The following is a 7,908-nucleotide window of genomic DNA, read 5'->3' on the forward strand; positions in this document are numbered from 1 at the left end:
CAGACACAACATGAGCAGCGAGTGAAACGAATGCTTCTGGCTATTCCTCCCCACAGAGCAGGGACACACTTCCCCCTCTCTGGGGAACAGAGGAAATATACCCTGGGATACCAGCCCGGCCTTCTCCAGCTCTGCCGGAGACCCTAAGTCCCAGCCCACGGCCCCCTGCTATCCCAGCTCTGCTCCGGCCCCCCAGCTCTGCCGGCACCCCTCAGTCCCAGCCCACAGCCCCCTGCTATCCCAGCCCTGCTCCCCCAACTCTGCCAGCACCCCTCAGTCCCAGCCCACAGCCCCCTGCTATCCCAGCCCTGCCCCCCCAACTCTGCCAGCACCCCTCAGTCCCAGCTCACGGTCCCCTGCTATCCCAGCCCTGCCCCCCAGCTCTTCCAGCACCCCTCAGTCCCAGCCCATGGCCCCCTGCTATCCCAGCCCTGCACCCCTAGCTCTGCCAGCACCCCTCAGTCCCAGCCCACAGCCCCCTGCTATCCCAGCCCTGCTCCCTCCCGCCAGCTCTGCCGGTGCCCCTCAGTCCCATCCCATGGCCCCCTGCTATCCCAGCCCTGACCCCCCCAGCTCTGTCAGTGCCCCTCTGTCCAATCCCACAGCCCCCTGCTATCCCACCCATGGACCCTGTTGTATTAATTTAGATGGAATATAAGGGCCAAAGATGCTATCACAACCCAGTTATTGTTTAACATTAACCAGTTTTCAACAAGGCACGGGGTTTGGTATGCAGAGACCCTTGGCCTGCTCAAGCTCATGGCAAACGCACCATTCAACAGTATTTTTACCTTTTATTAAGAATACAAAAAAGAAGGACATACAGTTAAAGCCTTTGAAATGTGACCTATTTAGTAAGGCTTGTAGTTTAATGACCTTTGTTGTTCCCTTTTCCTTTAGCTAGGGTTACTGTATTTCAGGTTCCCAAAAAAGAGGACACTGCCAGAGGGGCAGGGAGGGGGAGAGGGAGCGGGACGTGGGGTACAGTTGTGGAAGGGGGTGTACTAGGAGGGATGCCTGGGAGGGGGGTTGGAGGGGGTACCTGCAGCCTCACACTCGAGGTGGGGGGCAAAAACTACGAGGAGTCCGGTGCCACCTTAAAGACTAACAGATTTATTTTGGCATAAGCTTTCATGGATAAAAAACCACTTCTTCAGATGCATGGAGTGAAAATTAAAGATACAGGCATAAATATACTGGCACATGAAGAGAAGGGAGTTATCTTACAAGTGGAGAACCAGTGTTGAAGGCCAATTCAGTCAGGGTTTATGTGGTCCACTCCCAATAATTGATGCGGAGGTGTCAATACCAAGAGAGGGAAAATTGCTTTTGTAGTGAGCCAGCCACTCCCAGCCCCTATTCAAGCCCAAATTAATGGTGTTAAATTTGCAAATGAATTGTAGCTCTGCAATTTCTCTTTGAAGTCTGTTTTTGAAGTTTTTTTGTTGAAGGATGGCTACTTTTAAATCTGTTATTGGATGTCCAGGAAGATTGAAGTGTTCTCCTACTGGCTTTTGTATGTTACCATTCCTGATGTCTGATTTGTGTCCATTTATTCTTTTACATAGAGACTGTCCAGTTTGGCCAATGTACAAGGCAGAGAGGCATTGCTAGCACATATCACATTAGTGGATGTGCAGGTGAATGAGCCCCTAATGGTGTGGCTGGTGTGGTGGGGTCCTATGATGGTGTCGCTAGAGTAGATATGGGGACAGAGACGGCAAGGGGGTTGTTACAGGGATCTGTTACAGGTTGGGGACATGTCACGGCAGGAGGACGGCGGGTGCAGGATGGTTGGTCAGGACGTCTCTCAGGATTAGGATGAAGAAGGCCCAGGGTCCCAGGAGACAGTGGGGTGGCAGCCATAGATTGGTGCAGCTTGCTCCGTTAGTCAGTTTTTCCCCACAGTCTCTTTCTTTAAAGACCTCCCAAGATGGTGGTGGGCGAACAGCCCTTCCCCTCATTATTTGTCCACCAATTAGGCCTAATTTCCAACACACCGATTTTGGTTCATTGCTTTTCAATCTCACGCTGTTCTTGTTTACCAAGCATGATCTCAACACAGTCCTTGAGTTATTTCAGGGGGCCTTTTTGTATGGACTAATTCAGTCTTGTCTGCTTTCGTGCTTTTTCCCATCAACATCTGCTGTTACCGGGCCATCTTGTGAATTTACGCTCACTTCTGGCAGTTAAGCTCACAATTATGGAAAATGTGTAGGCCCAGTGATCACAACAGCCCCGGCACAGCACTGCCAGCGTCCCTCAGACCAACCTGCAGCCCCTCTGCCATCCAGCCCTCACCCAGTTCTGCTGATGCCCCTCACCCAACCCACAGTCTTGTTGCTATGCAGTGCAAATGACTGCCCCCAACTGCTCTGCCGACGCACCTCAGTGCTGACCCGTTATTGACAAAAACCGGCCCTGGAGATAGAGAGCTCTGTGTGTGTTACATACTGACTAGCTCTGGGCGGGATTACGGACCATAATGCCATGATGATGACCTGTAAAGCCCGCCACATCAGGAAGAGTACCTCCTCAAGAGCTTTAAGAGACTGTCATGCTTTTCGACAGGGCCGCAGGGGGAAAAGGCAGGGCAGGGGAGGTTCCAACTCCTGCTCGAAGTTGGCCACCCTAGGCAGGGGGTGAAGTTCATGCACAGTGAATCACTTCACTCCCAGATAGGTCTTTCCACAGCTCTGAAATGGTCCTGCTCACTAAAGCTCCTCTTTTCAGGGACTCAAAATGCCTAGACTGAACAAGCCATGTTTCAATAAAATGTGGTTTAAAAAACCATGTATCTTGTGAGTCCCATCAATAGACATATCAGAGTCTCAAAAATGGCTCATCCATATCGCCTGAAATTTGAGGGGAAAAACCCCCAACCATAAAAATTGCACAATTTGAAGTGGAAACGGCCTTTGCTGAGGGTTTCCAAAAGCAGCCAGTCAGGTCCATCGGTATTAGTGGAAAGCAAAACACCTCCCGAACCATGGGCGGGGGCTGTCTGTCTCTGGTAGCCCTGGTTTGGGCCCATGCTCTGGCTGCTTCATGGGCCAGCTTCTCAGGACAGCTCAGCATTCTGGATTGGAGATATGGGCGCTGGGCACTTCCGAAAAGCTGGTCCGAGGTGTGGGCGCTGAGCACGCAGAGATCTGCCCACCCTCCACCCTGCAGATTTACAGAGTACAGGCAGTGAGTCACCCTGTGCATATGCTGCCAGCTTCTCCTCCATGAGTCACAAATGGAGGTGCCGCCGGTCAATAAAGGGAAACTAGTAAGTCATCATGGGAACAAATTTGTCACGCCTACCCAGAACCCCAGGGACATAGCACTAGGCTGCAGAACTCCCTCAAAGCGTCTTCGCACATCTGAACCACCTACTCCCTCATCCTCTGGGAAATCGTCTCTCCTGGCATTCACAGGCAAGAGAGGCCGGGGCCTAGGGCAGGGTGGGCACACGTCCAGAGGGGCAAATGTACTTCATTTGGGCCCAGCGCAGTGCCAGGGCAAATGCTGTGCCTGGCTCAGTCATGAGCACAAAGCGACTGGGAGAGGAGGGGAAACACGGTGCTCTCAGGACCAGGTTCATTTCGGCCAAAGAACAAGGGGCGGCTGAGAGCGCCTCCAAGCCAGCCAGCATGATAGAATGCTCAACGATATTATACTGTTCAGCCACTAGGTGGCACCGTGCCTCAAATGCCTTATTTAAAGGCCCCTCAGCCATGCCTGGAAGAGCCTTAAAGAAAGAATCCAATGTTGAACACATCTGGGGCGCGTAAGCCAGCCCCGATCTGGTACTGGAGCATGGCAGCCAGTGTCTCCTGCCAACTCCATGGAGACCAGCTCAGATCTCTGCTCCTGTGCTGTGCCCCCACCAGACTGCAGCCTGCCCTTGGGGCCAGGCTGGGGGTGCTAGGATGGGGGGAGCCAAAACAGCACAATCCGCCCTCCCTCCCCGCATTTATTAACATTCGCTGAATGTTCTTGTTGTAGCTCAAAGCCCTGGGCCTGAGGGGCTTGTTGGGCCGGTGCCATTCAGCCCCAAGGCAGTGCTGAGCCGGCCATTCCAGGTTCTAGGTGAGGGGCCCTTTTCCTTGTATTGTCACTGAGCTCTCCCTGCCGCTTCCCTGCAGCAGTGCTCAGTGCTCAGAGGAGACAGGGATTCTGGGGTGCAGTGAGTGACACCCCCCCCCCACTGGCCCCACAGCTCAGAAGTTTGATCATGCCACAGGCGCCTGCTCAGGAGTATATGGCTCTAGGGAAGCAAGACTGCAGCTCCCCCGACCCACCTACAGAGCAGCCCCCATCACCACGGCAGCGAGGCACTTAGTTCCCATGGGCAGTTAGTTGCCAGCACCCCTAGCAAAGGGGGTGTCCCAGAAGCTCTGCTCTGCCTGCAGAAGTGCCCATGTCCCCCAGCGCGCCAGGCCTGGCTCTCCCACGCTGTGTCTGGGAGCAGTGCACAGAGGCAGCAGCGACGCACACTGACTTACCCGTCTCTGCTGCTCACCAACGGCCAGCTGGGCTGCTGAGCAGTGGTTCCACACGCAGCCGAGCGCTGGCTGGAGAACCAGAGCTGGTCTCCCTCCCTCTATATAGGAACTCCCTGGGCAACAGGCAGGCAGCCAGGCCTGCGCGTCTTGGCTGTGCTTTTCCCCATGGCACGTGCCTCCTGCACTCCAACAGCAGCAGGTTGCTGGAGTGTGTCAGGGAAGCACCAGCCCCACCCACACCTGAGCAACATCTTCCTGCACTGCAGTTACCCACCCCTGCTCCAAGCCCGGCGCAGACAGGAGGCAGCAGAGCCACAGACATGACCGCCCCACCTGCTGCAGCGGTGAGCACCGTCTGGGTGCTGGGGGCCTGCTGGGAGCCTGCTGGGAGAGAGGGGAGAGGCACGTTCCAAACTCTCTGCCCTGCCCCCACTGGCCCCTTTGGCTGAACTGGGAGATTCCAAGCTGGCTTATGAGTTAGTTTCAGTCAAGCAAAAAGCTAGACGGATAAAAGTTCCAGTTGCCTTTTTCAATGAGCCTTCAGAAAAGGTTCAGAGAAGGGCAACTAAAATGATTAGGGGTTTGGAACGGGTCCCATATGAGGAGAGATTAAAGAGACTAGGACTTTTCAGCTTGGAAAGGAGGAGACTAAGGGGGGATATGATAGAGGTATCTAAAATCATGAGTGGTGTGGAGAAAGTGAATAAGGTAGTTATTTACTTGCTCCCATAATATAAGAACTAGGGGCCACCAAATGAAATTAATGGGTAGCAGGTTTAAAACAAATAAAGGGAAGTTCTTCTTCACTCAGCGCACTGTCAACCTGTGGAACTCCTTGCCTGAGGAGGTTGTGAAGGCTAGGACTATAACAGGGTTTAAAAGAGAACTGGATAAATTCATGGAGGTTAAGTCCATTAATGGCTATTAGCCAGGATGGGTAAGAAATGGTGTTCCTAGCCCCTGTTTGACAGAGGGTGGAGATGGGTGGCAGGAGAGAGATCACTTGATCATTACCTGTTAGAGAGATCACTCCCTCTGGGGCACCTGGCATTGGCCACTGTCAGTAGACAGGATACTGGGATGGATGGACCTTTGGTCTGACCCAATATGGCCATTCTTATGTTCTTATGAGCCCATTTGGGGGCAGCTGAACTCCCCTCGGACCCTGCCCAGCATAGGCTCCATCCCTAAACCCAGGGTGGGGGTGTGCAGAATAGGTGTTGATCCAGCACCGTGTCAGTGAGACAACTTGGACTGCCAAGGCCCCCGTGCTGCATGTTACACATGGGGCCAGTCCTACTTTCACTTCCAACAGCCTCACGGACTGGGATCAACCTGGGCTCCTCTCTCCCTGTCTGAGAGCAGAGTCTGGCCCTGGGGTGAGCTGGTGAGAGAGCGGGGGGAGGGGGGTGGTGCTGTAACTTGCATCATTTGGCATTCAGCAGGGGTGCCACATGACATGCCGGGGGGTGCAGCCGAGGTGTCATGGGAAAACTACTCAGTGGACCAATGAAGGAAGTCCCCAGCCTTGGCTCACAGCAGGGCTACCCGCGCTCATGACTGTATTATGAGTCTCGTGATATTTATTATGCTTAAGACCCCAGCTCCTGGAGTCATGAGAATCTCAGCTTTCATAGTGGGGAAAAAAGGAAATGTCTAGCCCTGGTGGTTGCGGAGGAAAGTTGGAAACAGTGACCCACGGCTCAGAAGCCAGAACACAGTCAAAAAGAAACCCAGCATGAAGAATTTTTAAAACCTCATGATTTTGAAGTCAATTTCATGCTTTTAGGTGCTTGATTCATGATTTTTGAATGCTTGGGGTTGGCGTTGCAGTCACAGCCTGCAGCCAGTGGCTAGTTCTGCTCTGCTCACGCCACCCTCCAGCAGGGAAGTTGCACCAGTGTAACCCCGGTCCTGAGGCATGACTTAAGCTTCCTCCCTGTTGCCTTCTGCTTGGATGGGATCTCCCCTCTCACTTTAGGGGCATGGGTCCTGTATCTTGGCACCTGGTGCCTCCACCTCAGGGGGACTCCTCCCAATGCCTGGGACATATGGGGTGCTGTCCCCTAAGAAAAGATTCCTACCAAATAATATACTAGGAGCATAGTCCAATACACAGGAAATAAAATAATGATCAGAATCCCCAAAATAACAATACAACAATGGGGAGAACTTTATTAGGTACAGGGAACAAAGGATAAGGAAAGAACAAAAGTAACTAGAATAATAAAAAAGCAGTAATACCTCAACCCTTCCCGCTTCCAACACCTACAACTGGCCTAAATCACCCCGCTCCCTCCCAGCACCCGCCTATGCAGACAGAAGGGGCAATGCAGCACTGCAATCGGTGGCCAACTTAAAACCCTGAACAGAATAAATAGACATAGGATTTCTTACATGGTCTTCGCCCCTAAAAGGGCAGTATTGTCCTCAGACTCCCTAGTCTGTAGTCCAATGGACGGTTAGGTTGGCTCTTGGCAGCCTCACCTGGATTCGCTCCTCAGCCTCCAGGGTTGCTGGTCTCTGCTGGGCTGACACTTTCAGGACCCAGCACCAGAGCTCAGTTTCCCCTCGGGTGGGAATGGGAAATCAGTGAGGACCTCCCTGGTTTCAATGTTTCTCTTTCTGCTCCACTCCAAACAGCCACAACTGAAAGTAGAACCAACCCTTTTGTCTCCGAGTTCTGCCATATGATTGGTTCTTGCAATAGCTTCTGCTTCTTCCATCTCTGCCGTGGGCTCTCGGTGACAATGGAAGTGGAGTCCTGAGCCTCTATCACACTTAACACTGTGGTGAGACATATGGGGCACCTATGGGGCATGCTCAGGGGCACCTCTCTTGTCTATAGCCCCTGGGAATTCACCCCAGAGGCTCCCAGGGAAACAACTGCCATGAGCTCCAGGCTGCTGCTGGGGTTTATTTTGGCTGTGCAGGGCACTCGGATGGAGAGCATGTCCATAGGAGTTATGCTGACCCAGAGTACTTGTGCAGTGGGAGCTTGGAGTCAGAACAGACAGGCAGACAGGGCTTTTTACCCAGTGGGGCGGACATGGGAAAAACACAGCGAATGGCATTTCTCCTTGTTCTTTGTCAGGGCTTTTAGTAGCACAGTGCTACAATTCTCTGTCTGGCTGTGGCCTGATTCTGCGGCTTTCGCTCACTGGGAGCAGGGCTGACTCATGCAGAGAGTCACACAGATATCCCCATTGGGGTGTGTCAGGGCAGGCTGCTCCTGCACACCACATAGCCACAAGCTTCTGGGGTTGCCCCCACCCCTGGACCCACTCTGACTCACTGCAAGCCATGGAGCAGCTTGATAACTCTTCCTGGCAACCCTGCCTGCTCAGTCCCAAAGCCGCAGCATGGGGGCCAGGCTGGTCAGTCATCCCGCAATGCTGTGCCTGCGTGAACTGGG

At 53.2% G+C, this 7,908-nt stretch overlaps 1 protein-coding gene across 2 annotated transcripts in view; it reads right to left on the reverse strand.

Annotated features, from left to right (window-relative positions):
• DUOX2 (dual oxidase 2) overlaps positions 1-4,569 on the reverse strand; it is an 80,156-nt gene extending 75,587 nt beyond the window's left edge. For both annotated transcript variants that reach the window (XM_074965956.1, XM_074965955.1), the window contains exon 1: positions 4,494-4,569. The gene's annotated coding sequence lies outside the window, so the exon portion shown is untranslated. The remainder of the gene's footprint in view (positions 1-4,493) is intronic.
• Between the last annotated feature and the right edge of the window lie 3,339 nt (positions 4,570-7,908).

This window comes from Natator depressus, chromosome 10 (assembly GCF_965152275.1).
Source record: "Natator depressus isolate rNatDep1 chromosome 10, rNatDep2.hap1, whole genome shotgun sequence".
NCBI classification, from domain to species: domain Eukaryota; kingdom Metazoa; phylum Chordata; order Testudines; family Cheloniidae; genus Natator; species Natator depressus.